Here is a 15,045-nt window from a genome sequence, read left to right as displayed (position 1 = left end):
AGCCAAATCGGATAAAAATTGTGGCTCCCAGGGGCTAAGGAAATCAAATCGGGAGACCGGTTTATATGGGAGTTATATCAGGTTATCGACCGATTCGGACCGTACTGGGCACAGTTGTTGAAAGTCATAACAGAACACTACATGCAAAATTTCAGCCAAATCGGACAAGAATTTCGTCTTTCAGGTGCTCAAGAAGTCAAATCTGGAGACCGACATGGCCCAATTACAATCCCCAACGATCTGCATCGATAATAAGTATCAGTGCAAAATTTCAAGCGGCTAACTTTACGCGTTCGACATCTAACGTGATTTCGACGGACGGACATGGCTAGATTGATTCAGAAATACGGGACAATGAAGAATATATATACTTATGGGGTCTTAGACGAATATTTCGAGGAGTTACAAACGGAATGACTAGATTAGTATACCCCCATCCTATGGTGGTGGATATAAAAAACACCCTTTATAAAGATAACCCAAAATCTCCGAATTTCGCTTTTTGAGCCCTAAGTTGTATTCAATTTGGATGGAGTTTGTCGTTCATAGTAGTACACTTATAGTCTCTAATACCCAGATACGGCCGATATAGTTCTATAAACAGATTTAGCCCCGATTTTGCTTTTTGAGCACCCAGATAACTCATTTTTATCGAATTTGTCTGATTTTTGGTATATAAACAAGTTTACAACGAGCGTCAAAATGAAGTGTTCAAAAGCCACACTTTTACAGGTCTTTTATTGCCAAATACTTCAAGCTTATTTTCATCACTAAATAAAATGTTGTTTAAGAAAGAAAGTACATTATTTTCGTAAAGAAATTTAAAGATGAAATAATTTTTGTTTTTAATCAAATGCTTTTCTACGCTTCATTTTAACGCACGCTGTATACTCGCACTTGAAATATATTTATTGTGCTTTCATATCTGTCAGTTTGAACAGAATACAAAATTTGGTTAATTTTGAATTCTAATCAATATTGGAAAACACTTTTCTTCCCAAATATTTACTTTTGAGGACAAATGCGACATATGTATGTATAATATACATACATTGTATATGTTCCATGATTTTTCTAAAATTGATCCTATTAACCTTTTCTGTGTTTCCTCTTCAGAATTTTCATTATTATTTTAAACATTTTTGCACTGTACAGCAACGACATCTATTCAAGTTTTATGTGAATATTAGTAATTCAATACACAAACCATACCGGCAAAATATAAAACTAAATTCACCATACATATTATAACAGTTAATTCCTGCAATGGTAGCTCAAATTTATGCAACAAAAACGATGGGCAGCCATATGAGCTCACCTTAAGAACCAAAACAAACCAAACACTTGTTGCCCATAGCCAGTCACCCCAATCGAATGAAAGAAAAAAATCAAAACAAATAGCACGTGCCTGGCACTGGAATGACGAGCAATGTTTGCCGTGATAGAAATAAACAATTCAAAACTCACGAAACAGCACAGAAGGCGGGAAAGAGAGTATGATTAATTCCCTCGCTATCTCTCTATGCTTGGTTTTTTTCTTCTCTCGAGGGTAAATTTTCTATTTCAATAGTGGTGGGTTTCTTGCTCGTTTTCTCTCTCTCTCTGATTTTGCGACTTCGTAAGATGAGAGTCGTGTCTGATTATTTTGCGTCATACAAACTCACCACCACGATTCCCGTGTGATGTTCTTTTCGTTGAAGTTGTTTCGTTTTTGCCAAATGCCGCGACCGTTTCGCACTCGCTTATTATTTTCGCCTGTTTGTGATTTATCAAATCAGTTCTCTGCTTAAGTTCGTCTGAGGAGGTTGTTTTCGTGACCGATTTAAGACTATTATTTATGTGCGGATAGCCGGTTAAGCCATATCTATTCAATTTCGATAGCAATCGGTTTAAAGCTGGAACAGCTAACTTATTGGTACATTTGAAAAGAGATTTATCTCCACTGACCCAACCCCCCACCCCAAACAAAAAAAAAAAAAAAATATATCGCTGCCTTCAGTAACATATATAACACCATCGTGTGTGTATTTGAGTGTGTTTAGTGAAACCATAGGAAAAAAAGGACATCCAACATAAGAGGAATATTTTGTTTGTCCGTTCGAAAAGTGATCCGATTGTTTGTGTGAAATTATAATCAGGGTTGTGATTCCTTTGAAAAGAATGACCTAAATTTGATAACTGCTTAAGAGGGGAAGTGAGTAAATGAGTATGCATGACGCGGAAATATATTTGCCCATTTTTGGTCCTGTGTAAACGAAATTTGGCGTTTTTTCGATTTTTTGTTTGCACTTTTTTTGTGGGTCGTTATTAAAAGTGGAACATAAATGAGATTTTTTTCAAATAATGTGATTACGTGCCGGTAAAAAAGTTTGCTTTTCATTTGCAATATTTGCACAGCAAGTGAGTGAAAAAACCATCATCAAAACCCTAAGAAAACGCTACGGTTTTTAGATTTACAAAAAAAAAAAAAAATACTTTGTGAGCGTGCAAGTTATTTTTGAAAAGAAAATGTTAAAAAATCATTGACAAAAAAGTATTGAAAAGTTGTGAAAAAACATAAATTTCCGCAACTTTATAGAGAGATATTATATAAGCAACATAACTATACGCATCAAAATACAGGAATATCATCATCATTTTCCGAAATTAAGGAACATTTTTTCTGGTAAATGATTAAGCATTGTGAGTTCTTTAATATGTTATATGAAAATTGAACCTATACTCGTATTTTTGAAAAAATAGCTGTTTTTTGCAGAATTCATCAAATAGTAAGGTCTTAAAAAAGTTTCGCTCATCTTATGGTACAACCGGAATTTGATTGTAATACCAATAAAAAATTTGTTAAGTTCTGCTGGGTTGCATTTTAAATACTCTCCAACATGGATCGGGTTTGGAAACTTCTCCTCACGATTTGTTTTTATAGAATATGCATAAGAAAGATTATTCATAAAAAATATTATGCATAAAAAAAGATTATAATAAATTAAAAATTTTTTCCTTGACCGATAGATTTTGAATATGATTTTGGGCCAAAGCAAAACTTCAAAATTACTATGCTACGATTAAATTTAGCTTGCAATGTATGAATGGATACAACCTTCTATTTTGAATTTTGATCTCTGACTATTTCTCTTTTAAACTCAAAAATTATTTTTTTATTTTTAAGAAATTCTATTCTTTAAGTATGCATCTTTATTAAAAATTTAAAGGACGCTAATTTTCGTTCAATTCTTTGAACGTTTTTTTTTTTTAATAGGCATTACCATTTTTAGGGAATGGGGGGTCATAACAAGAAATCCCCATGGATTTTTTATATTCTTGGATAAAAGTAATTTTATGTAGGTACTCAAGATGTCAGTTACATTGGAGCTACATCAAGTTCAAGGAGTAAAATCGGGAGATCGGTTTATATTTGGGAGATCGCTTTATATGGGAGTCAGGGACGCAGTCAGGAGTGGGGGTTAGCCAGGACCACACCACCTTCGGAACTGTTTTTTAAAAACAAAATTTTGTTGCTATGTCTAAAGATCATATTTTAATGACCATTTTTCTAAGTACTAAATTTTTATATTTTTTTAACAAAGAAAAAATTTCAAAGTGCATCAAAATAAAATTTTAATGCATTTTTTCTAAAGAGAAAATTTCAGTGACAAAATTTCTAAGGACACGCCAGTTTGGGCCACCTCGAAATTATTTTTTATAGCCAAAATATCAATGTATAATTTTTGTGCCTGCTCACTGCATTTTGGGACATTATATTTTGCCTTAACTTTTTTAAAGTCTCTTTATTTTTCTCTTCTATTCTCCATAGAAACAAAAATAAAACCCTTTGGTCTAATCTGGACAAAATTCCAATAACAAAATTTAATTTTTCTGTGTAAAGATAAAGCTTGAAAAACAATTTTCGTATAGAAAACATTTAAAAAGATTTTTTTTTTTAAAACTACATTTAAATGACATTTTCTGTTGAGAAAATTTTAATAAAGTTTTTCCAAGACAAAATTTCAATGAAATATTACATAAAGACAGAATGTTGCTCAGGCCTGTGCTCACTCGAATTTTATTCTTTCTGAAAAAAGATTCGGATAAATTTCAATAACATCTTTCCAAATGACAATATTTTTTATATGGCATCTATATCCAAATAGGGAACGATCTGCGCCATAGTGCAGAAGCATGTCAAGGGGCTTAACTTAACTCACTGTCCCAAATTTCGGCGACATCGGTCAATAAATGCGCCTTTTATGGACCTAAGACCCTAAATCGGAGGACCGGTCTATACGGCAGCTATCCAAATCTGGACCGATCTGAGCCAAATTGACGAAGGATGTCGAAGGGCCTAACACAACTCACTGTCTTAAATTTCAGCAAAATCGGATATTAAATGTGGCTTTTATGGTCCTAAGACCCTAAATCGGCGGATCGGCCTATATGGCGCCTATATCAAGATATAGTCCAATATAGCCCATCTTCGAACTTAACCTGCTTTTGGACAAAAAAAGAATCTGTGCAAAGTTTCAGCTCAATATTTCTATTTTTGAAAACTGTAGCGTAATTTCAACAGACAGACGAACAGACGGACGGACATGTCTAGATCGTCCTAGACTTTTACGCTGATCAAGAATATATATACTTTATAGGATCGGAAATGGATATTTCGATGTGTTGCAAACGGAATGACAAAATGAATATACCCCCATCCTTCGGTGGTGGGTATAAAAATGTTTGTTAAATGCTATGAGTCAGCAGATTTTTTCTTTGAGAGCAAGTTTTTAATTACACTTACGTTTGTCACTAGGACATTTAACATAAAATAGGGAACATATTGGCCTAGTTGAATGAAAAGGCTTTTTAGAGAATTTGCTTTTTGAGAGTATTTTAAATTAATTTCCTTTTCGAAAATGATAATTTTAGAGGAAAGACATACATAATTTATTGGTTGGCGAAAATAGAAAATCTTTTGTTTTTGACACTTATTTGATTAAAATTATCTTTTACAATTTTTAAATGTGTATTGACATATGCCTCACCAATTCTTAAGTTTTTTTTGTTAACAATTCATGGCTATATCTAAAATTTTGCCTCTTTGCCAATAAACTCAAAATGGATTGTTTCGTGTATTTCAAAGGTACGATTCGTAACTTTCTATCAGTTTTTTGGCAGTTATAGGATCTAAATTTATCGCTTTTGATATTAAACTTGTGGACGCTTATTGTTTTGATTACCAGTTGAGCTTTGCTATTTGAGTTGTCATCACTTTTAAATGGGATTTTAGGTCCAGATTCACATTATTGCCCAAAATGTTTTGGCTCTTAATATTCAATTAATTGCCGTGTTTGCACAAATTGTCGAAGTCTTTGAGTTATCTAATCCTATAATGTTTGGCCACCCCGCTTGAAACGTAAAAATCCAAAAAAGCCATACAGCAAAAAAAGTTGAATCCCGCGTATATTTAATCAGAAACCATTTAAATTCACTTGCTTTATCCGTACTAGATGATAGCAATGAAATTGAAGGACTGAAAATAACTCATACCCTAGATCTCCCTTTCTAGTTTAAAACTGTAAATTATATTTTCGTGATTTTTCGAACATCTTCTATATTGCAATCATATTGAATGCTTTCTATTCAAGGAATATCATATAAAAGTTGAGCAATTGTGTGGTATTATTCAAAACACTTTGACTGGCTTAGTGGATCGTAATTTTCGCCCGATTTGGTTAAAATTATGCACGCAGGGTTCTTTTACGATAAAATTATCTCGACTCCGGACAAAGCAAAATTATTTTTTTATTAAAATTAAATTATTAATCGATATTTCATGTATGGAAAGCGTGTTTTGTTTCTCATTTAGATATACCATATCTTGAAAATGCATTCCATTTAAATGCAAAATATTGATCAATAAATTAAATTAAACCAGTAAGGAAAGGCAAAAGTCGGGCGGTGCCGCTTTATAATACCCTACACCTTCCCTATAGCTCCAAAGTGGGAGCTATGTCTAATTCTGAACCAATCTTAATGGACCTAACCCAATGTTTTCAGATGGGTTATTAAACATTCAGTATCACATTTCGAGCAAATATGTTCAAACTGTAATAACTACGGTTCACAAATGACAACATTATTGCAAATTACCCAAAATTTGATAATGTGGTACTCGTAAGGAAAAGCGTTGTGCAATCTTTTGGCAAGATTGGTCAAAAAATGCGAATGCTGTGGGTCTAGAAGTGAAAATCGGGCGATATACATATAAGACAGCTATATCTAAATCTGAACAGATTTCTATGAAATTCATTTATAATGTCGAGAGTAAAGAGAAAATTCTCTCAGCCATATTTCGAGAGAATCGATTAACAAATGACCATTTGATTGCAATATTACTGCAAATCGGATGAACAAATATATGGGAGCTATGTCTAAATCTGAACCGAATTCGAGCAAACTTTATAGACATTGTGGATGTCCTTAGGAGGCCACCGTAGCGCAGAGGTTAGCATGTCCGCCTATGACGCTGAACGCCTGGATTCGAATCCTATCGAGACCATCAAAAAAAATTTTTCAGCGATGGTTTTCCCTCTTAATTCTGGCAACATTTGTGAGGTACTATGCCAGATAAAACTTCTCTCCAAAGAGGTGTCGCACTGTGGCACGTCATTCGGACTCGGCTATAAAAAGGAGGCCCCTTATCATTGAGCTTAAACTTGAATCGGACTGCACTCATTGATATGTGAAAAGTTTGCCCCTGTTCCTTAGTGGAATATTCATAGGCAAAATTTGCAGTTTTGCATTTTGGATGTCCTCGAGGAAAGCGGTGTACAAAAGTTTGGAAAGATTGGTCAATAAATGCGCTTGCAGTGGCTCTAGGAGTGAAAATCGGGCGATGTATATATATATATATGAGAGCTATATCTAAATCTGAACTGATTTTCATGAAATTTACCTGCCAAATTTCGAGGGAATCAGTTAAAAATCCTTCTTGCCAAATTTCAGAAAATCCTTCTTGCCAAATTTCGAGAGAGTCCGTTAACAAATGACCATTTTATTGCAGTATTACAGCAAATCGGACGAACATATATATAGGAGCTTTATCTTAAACTGAACCGATTCTTATGAAATGTCAAGGGTCATAAAAAATTTTTTCTGCAAAATTTCGAGAGAATGCTTTAACAAATGACCATTTTATTGCAGTATTACCATAAATCGGCCGAACATATATATGGCTAAATCGATTCAGAAAGTGATTCTGAGTCGATCGGTAAACTTATTAATGGGTCTATCTCTATTCCTTTTGGGTGTTACAAACTAATTCACTAAGTTATAATACCCTGTACCATAGTAGTGTTGTAGGGTATCAAAAACTACATTGAAATTTTGTGTTAGGATAAAAATCACTAAAATTTTGTATTTAAAAAAAAATTTATTAAAATTTTATGCATCAACAAAAATTTTTTTATAAAAGTTTGTCTTAAAAAAACTTTTATTGAAATTTTGTTTTTGTAAAAATTTGTATTAAAATCTTTTGTCTTAGAACAAAATATGTTTATTTTTTTTTGTGAAAACTAAATTTTTCAGTTTTTCATATTTAACAAGTAAGAATGGCTAAAATCGGGCAAAGCCAACCTTTAGATACCCTATACCACATTTGGTATAAAAGCTAATTCGTCGAATTTAAAATATGTTTTAATTTAATGTGAAGAATTTTGACAAAAATCTATACAAATCTATATGGAGAGAGCAAAAGGCCTTAAAAGTGAAAATTGGGGGAATATTGGGTTGCCTAAAAAGTAATTGCGGATTTTTCATATAGTCGGCGTTGACAAATTTTTTTCACAGCTTGTGACTCTGTAATTTCATTCTTTCTTCTGTCAGTTATCAGCTGTTACTTTTAGCTTGCTTTAGAAAAAAAGTGTAAAAAAAGAATATTTGATTAAAGTTCATTCTAAGTTTTATTAAAAATGCATTTACTTTCTTTTAAAAAATCCGCAATTACTTTTTGGGCAACCCAATACATATTTGGGAGCTATATCTAAACCTGAAGCGATTTCTATGAAATTCAACACTTATGTCGGGTCATTAGAGAAACCTTTTCTAAAAGTTTCGTGAAATTCATTTGACAAATGAGATTTTATTATAAATTTTTTCTCTAATTTCAATACGCTTCGTCTCTAGGCCAAAAAAGATGACTACTAAATTTGAAGAAGATGGGAGGAAAATTGGGAGCCATTAATGAGCATACCGATCGGTATGCACAGATGTCGAATGTCGCCGGATGTATCCAAATGTTTTAAACCCCATCTGGAAACATCCGGCGAGGTCCATCAAAATTGTTTCATAGCTCCCTCTTTGTACCTATAGGGTAGGTGTAGGGTATTATAAAGTCGGCACCGCCCAACTTTTGCCTTTCCTTACTGGTTTTCTATCTAAATCTGAATTTTCGTACAATTTATGAGCATACGGTATGCCGAAAAGTCTTCTGGTTGTTTAGGTAAAATGGAAAAATTATTTTTTAACTCTTCTGCAGTTATTTGAATACCTATTTGATTGCAGAGGAGTACCTAATATGGCAGAGGAGCCCAATGTAAGTTCTTCACCTAAGGTCATTATTCACGTTACTATCCAATCTTGATTGATACAAGTTTTTAAGGGATTCTCTTCACATCAATTAAGGAAGAAGGTTTAATTGCTTGTAGTTGGTTGTCTACAGTTGTTGTTTTTTGTTCCAAAATTATTGGTAGATGATGTGACCATATTTCGCAATCAACCTCAAAAGTTTTCTGCGTTTTCCACTATATCCAGAGGCGCTAACCAAACAAAATCTTCCATGAATATTCCATAAAGGATCAGGGGATATTTCTCTAATATCAATGAGTGCAGTCCGATTTATTGAGAAGGGGCCTCCTTTTGTTATGTCATATCCGAACGGCACGCAGCATAGCGACACCACTTGGTAGAGAAGGTTAAACATAGCAAAATGCCTCAGCATTAGTAAGGGGATAACCAGCGCTGACATTTTTTATGATGCTTACGACGGGATTTGAACGCAGGCGTTCAGCTTCATAGGTGGACATGCTAACCTCTACGCCACAGTGCCCCTCCTTTATTATTATATAATAATATATATAGCCCCCATATAAACCGATCCCTTGATTTGACTTCATGAGGCCATACAATTGTAGAAAAAGACGTTACTAAATCATGCATTAATAGCGTTATTATTATAAACAGTCGTTGTTGAAAATATTGACAACGTGCGGGAATGATTCTGTGCGTTGTGAATATCGTGTACCGACCGTTACGAACATTATCTCTAGAAAATGTGTTAATGTACACCAGATTTAAGTTTAAATGAATCTTAAAACATTTGTGTGTGTATAAAGGCGTCTTTGGTGTATTGTGGTAATGAGCTTGTAAACACACAATCACGAGACGTTGCCAGAATGTGGACTCCTGGAGATAGATTCTATCTTTTCGTTCACAAAAAACTGTTGTTGATTTATGAACATTTGTTCTTCATCTGATAGCAGCTGTATGTTGATTCACTTTTATGAATAAATGGAGATGATCAAATCAAAATCAAAATAATTTAGATAAAACCTAACTTAATTTGTTTTGTGCTCACTTTGGCGATTTATAAGTCCTCGCTTATCACCATGGTAGGTAGCGGAAATTTCTGGCTTTCCTTTTACCTTGTAAAACATCTTCGATCATTAAGCTTGTCTCGAAAGAGAAATACACAAAAATAAACCAAGTTTGTCTGCATACATTTTTAGCAGAGTCTTGGGTACAAATGTTTAGCTTTCTAAAATAAAATGTACAGAAAGCTTTTGAAAATCATGTCTTGCAAATAAAATAATTCCCCAAGCCAAAAAAATTAACTTTTAAAATTCTTCCTTTGATATTAAATCTTCTACAACTTCCCTTGTGTTCAACATAATGAATCACCCTCAATCTCCCTATGCATAACAATAATAAATCTATATATATCAAACTTATAATTAACACTAACTACAACAAAACTCTGTCGAAGAACTACGAAGAAATTTAATTTAACCCTGAGGAGGCAATTAAATTCAATATACTTAAGTACCTGGGGGATAAACAATTAGAATGTGTGTCTAGTTTCATGCAAAAATTGTCTTGGTAACGCTGAATAAGGTTACCATTTGCTAAACGTAAGAAGCCACTTTTAAAACGTTATTTACGTTACGATGGCGGTGGTTTTTTTACCCTCCACCATAGGATGGGGGTATACTAATTTCGTCATTCTTTTTGTAACTACTCGAAATATTCTTCTGAGACCCCATAAAATATATATATATTCTTGATCGTCGTGACATTTTATGTCGATCTAGCCATGTCCGTCCGTCTGTCGAAAGCACGCTAACTTTCGAAAGAGTAAAGCAGGCCGCTTGAAATTTTGTACAAATACTTCTAATTAGTGTAGGTCGGTTGGAATTGTTATTGGGCCAAATCGGTCGATGTTTTGATGTAGCTGCTATATAAACCGATCTTGGGTCTTGACTTCTTGAGCCTCTAGAGTGCGCAATTCTTATCCGATTGGAATGAAATTTTGCACGACGTGTTTTGCTATGATATCCTACAACTCTGCCAAGAATGGTTCAAATCGTTCCATAAACTGATATAGCTGTCATATAAACCGATCTTGGGTTTTGACTTCTTGAGCCTCTAGAGTGCGCAAGTCTTATCCGATTGGAATGAAATTTTGCACGACGAGTTTTGTTATGATATCCAACAACTGTGCCAAGAATGGTTCAAATCGGTCCATAAACTGATATAGCTGTAATATAAACCGATCTTGGGTCTTGACGTCTTGAGCCTCTAGAGGGCGCAATTCTTATCCGATTGGAATGAATTTTTGCACGAAGTATTTTGTTGTGATATCCAACAACTGCGCCAAGTGTGGTTAAAATCGGTTCATAACCTGATATAACTGTCATATAAATAGATCTGGGGACTTCACTTCTTGAGCTTCTAGAGGGCGCGATTCCTATCCGATTTGGTTGAAATTTTGCAACAACTGTGTCAAATAAGGTTCAAATCGGTTCATAACCTGATATAGCTGCCATATAAACCGATCTGCGATCTTGACTTCTTGAGCCTCTAGAGGTCGCAATTATTAACCGATTTGCCTGAAATTTTGTACGGCGGATCCTCTCATGACCATCAACATACGTGTTTATTATGGTCTGAATCGGTCTATAGCCCGATAAAGTTCCAATATAAATCGATTTCTCTATTTGAATTCTTGACCCCCCAAAGCGCGCAATTCTTATTCGAATTGACTGACATTTTACACAGGTCTCCAACATATAATTTAATTGTGGTCGAAACCGGACCATTTCTTGATACCGCTCTAATAGTAGAGTAAATCTTTTCTTATATCCTTTGTTTTTTGCCTAAGAAGAGATGCCGGGAAAAGAACTGGGCAAATGCGATCCATGGTAGAGGGTATAACGATTCGGCCCGGCCGAACTTAGCACGCTTTTACTTGTTTTTCCTAAGAAGAGAAAAGTACTCGACAAATGCGATCCGTGGTGGAGGGTATATAAGATTCGGCCCGGCCGAACTTAGCACGCTTTTACTTGTTTAATTTCTAGTATTTAACTAGAAATCATACATCTATATGGTTTTACTTAGTTAATTAAAGACGAAGACAAAAATAGTAACCATAGCATATCTAAAAAAAAACTTTCCAATTTTAATTGGAGTAGAAGAATACTATTTTACCATTAATGATAACATTGAAGTTCATCATAAACTAATGGTTAACTTAAAGTGCTTTGACATGAATGGTATGAATTTTAGATATAAACAATAGATTTTCGAAATTTCAATAAAACAAGTCAAAGTAACTAATTTCAGAAGACTGCCTAGCTATATTTAAATAATCTATAACATGGACGATATTCGGCACACATTTTCAGACTCTTATACAACTCGCAGTTTCAAATTGAAGTGTATGAGATCAAGAGTGTTGTTGCTCCTAAATACCATTTATTTAGGATCCATGCTTTTGTTTGAACCATTGAGTGGTCGTGTTTTTGATTTGGTACGCAAATCCACTGATGGTCTAATTCTCCATGGATACCGGTTACCAAATCCGTGCCTCAGTTATCCAAATTTAGACTTCTTAATGTTGGGGAGCAGTCGTTAAGAAGTTGGTAGAACCCAAAAAGCAAAATTTCGCTATAGCTACAGAAGTTTTTTTTAGGGCGGAAGATAACCACAGTGGAACCTGTCTCCTTTTGAGGAAAAACTGTTCGGACGAAAAAGTAATTCTTACCCTATACACCTGCAAAAGGGCTATTTTGTTCAATGGTAGAAACTGGAATTCACCTTCCTGCTCCTGTTCCTTTGCTATCGCAATGTTAATGAATACCGCAGGCATTAAATCGACTAACATGTTTAAGCGAGTCTGATGGCAGACTGCCATTAAAACCTAAACTAACCACCAGACTTACTTAGACGTTTTCGTCCATTGTGATATCACAGGAACAGGAGAAGGAAGGAAGATACCTTCTAGTTTCTACCGTCAAACCATCCAGATCATTTTAAAAAACCCAACAACTTGCGAATGTTCACATTCGTTAAATCAGACAAGTTTTTCAAGAAATGAGAACCTCATGTGGAATTCCTTCTGATTGCCAATGAGGAGAACACCCAGAAGTTGTTCTATAGTCTCTTTTTCCTCGAAGTCCTCAGAAGGATTCTTCTACAATATTTTATGCACAACCTCGTGTAGGTCAGTCTCCACCGAACATCCCTTGACATAGGCATGCTGTTTGTATTTGAGCAGTTCACTGGATGTCCTATTCGTTAACATGTTATTCATAACACATTTCATCGTTTTGAGTAGGAAAGACGTATGGCTTATAAGTTCGTAGGTCTTTGTTGTCGCTAAACTTGCAAGACTTTCGGATAATATGCGGACTGTAAAACAGTGAACGGAAGGGGCGCCATATAGGGCGCCAGCTAGACGCTTTCCTTAGTAGTAACGCCGGTACAAGCAAAGTTTACCTCTCTAAGCCAAGGAGCCAGGCTGTCGGACACAGCTTGTAATCCAACCGGTGATATATCATCACGGTCTATCGATTTAAAAGAGTTGAAACTTTTTATCGCCCAAAGGATTTTTAACTCAGGCACAATTTCTCCAAAAGCATCCGATGAATGCAATATCTTCTGGCACTACGTTAGCCATTGGAGAGTTTCCCGGCAAATGTGTTTCAACGATTAGTTATAATATTTCCCCATTAGACATTGTGCATGCATTCCCTGACGTCTTTATATATTCCACCGTAATAGGTTTCGAGGATAGGATCATCTTTAGTCTAGAGGTTTCAGATGTAGAGGCATCAGACCCAGGAACTGTTCTGAGCCTTCCTCAACTCACCCTTGTATTTAATTAGCTCAGCCTTATAGATGTCCCAATCGTGTTGTGCCTGTTGAAGACTTTTCTGCAACCCTTTCTTAGACCAACCGGTTTTGGGGTCCACCATGGCGGTCGTTGTTTGCCCATTGGCCTGGCACTAGGATATGCAGACACAATCGAGTCATTCATGGACTTCGTGATCCGCTCCACCATGTCTATGTCCTACGCAGTATCCACTTCCTTTTCTGGTCCAGAATGGATAGTCGAGCGAAATTTGTTCCGAAATTTACTGCAATCCGCCTTTCTTCTATTTAGACGAGGGACACCTACTGCAGTATTTTCTACAAGGCTAAAAGTAATATAACGATCATCATAAAAGCTGTGGTCATCCAACACTTCGCAGTTGCATATCCTTCCGCTTACATCTTCCGATTCAAAAGTAACAATTAGTACCTTCCTGCTAATAAAGGTTGGTTTATTCCCTTTATTACAATTCGCCAGAGTGCAATTTATGATATATTCGACAAGCAGCTCACCCCTTTCGTTGATAGGTTTTTGGAACCTTATTGCTATTGTCGTCTTAGTTTTTTTGTGCCGTTTCAGAATCTAGATGTGTAACCGTTGGGGTAGCCTACGCAATGAATCTGTGAGCTCAATTAAGGGAGCCTCTCTCCTTATCATTCGCACCCAGTCTCTGAATTAACCTGAGAGCGATGTACCTTTTATTATTCCAACCATTAAGAGATCGTATTGGCTTGCCAGAGAAGGCCGATGGCCTGCGCAAATAACAGGCATCAAGAAGAATAGGTTTGGCCTTGTCCTCAAGATTTGTCAAAAGCCTCTCTTTATATGATAGCTATATCAAAACAAGGGCCGATTTGTCTCATTTACAATCCTAACCGATTCGTGCAAAATTTCAAGCAGCTTTCGACAGCGAACGGATGGTCAGATATGGCTAGTGCAACTTAAAATGTCATGACGATTAACATATTATATATATTATAAACTTTATGGGGTCTTAGACACAAATTTCGTGGTGTTACAAACTGAATCACGAACTTAGTATACCCCCATCCTATGGTGGAGGGTATAACAAGTAGGGACACGTTAAGTCGGGCAACGCCGAACTTTTGATACCCTACGTCCTATGGATGATCCAGATCGTGAGAAGACGAGGTTATTAATGAAAGGAAGTAAGAATGAGGTCAATATAGCTATTGGTATCATGACGTATGCGAATCATTTTTGCGAAATCGGTGCGGCAAGTGATAGCATGTGTAGGTCATGCGGGAAAGATTGTGAGACGTTGGAGCATTTCCTTTGTAATGTCCAGATACCGGCTCTTAGGTGGGGACACTATACCAGACATGAACCATCTTAGGGGAGTGGCATTGAAAACAATTAGGGATTTTGTAAGTAGCACGGAATTCCTTAGATTTTCTTTTTCGAGGTTACTTCTCTTTGTATTTGGAGCGCAAGCTGATTACTGGCTTAGGTGTATGTTTGTAGTGGCATGGGACGGATAATATCTGCACTATCTTTTTAACCTAACCTAACCTACACCACATTGCACATGCAGGCTAAGTTGAGGAATTTAAAATTTGCTTAAAATGGAAATATAAAATTTCGAACAAAATCCGTACATATTATTT

The 15,045-nt window shown here is 35.5% G+C and overlaps 1 protein-coding gene across 2 annotated transcripts in view; it reads left to right on the top strand.

The window, feature by feature from the left end:
* Window positions 1-1,773: 1,773 nt before the first annotated feature.
* Window positions 1,774-15,045, top strand: part of LOC106090543 (uncharacterized) — a 226,792-nt gene continuing 213,520 nt past the window's right edge. The window contains exon 1 of one of the 2 annotated variants that reach the window (XM_013256769.2): window positions 1,774-2,665. The gene's annotated coding sequence lies outside the window, so the exon portion shown is untranslated. Of the gene's footprint in view, window positions 2,683-15,045 lie in introns of both variants that reach the window. The other variant, XM_013256768.2, reaches the window with a different exon arrangement.

Source organism: Stomoxys calcitrans, chromosome 3, assembly GCF_963082655.1.
Source record: "Stomoxys calcitrans chromosome 3, idStoCalc2.1, whole genome shotgun sequence".
Classification (NCBI taxonomy): domain Eukaryota; kingdom Metazoa; phylum Arthropoda; class Insecta; order Diptera; family Muscidae; genus Stomoxys; species Stomoxys calcitrans.
Note: the sequence above shows the minus strand (reverse complement) of the source record. Positions and strands in the feature narration are given on the sequence as shown.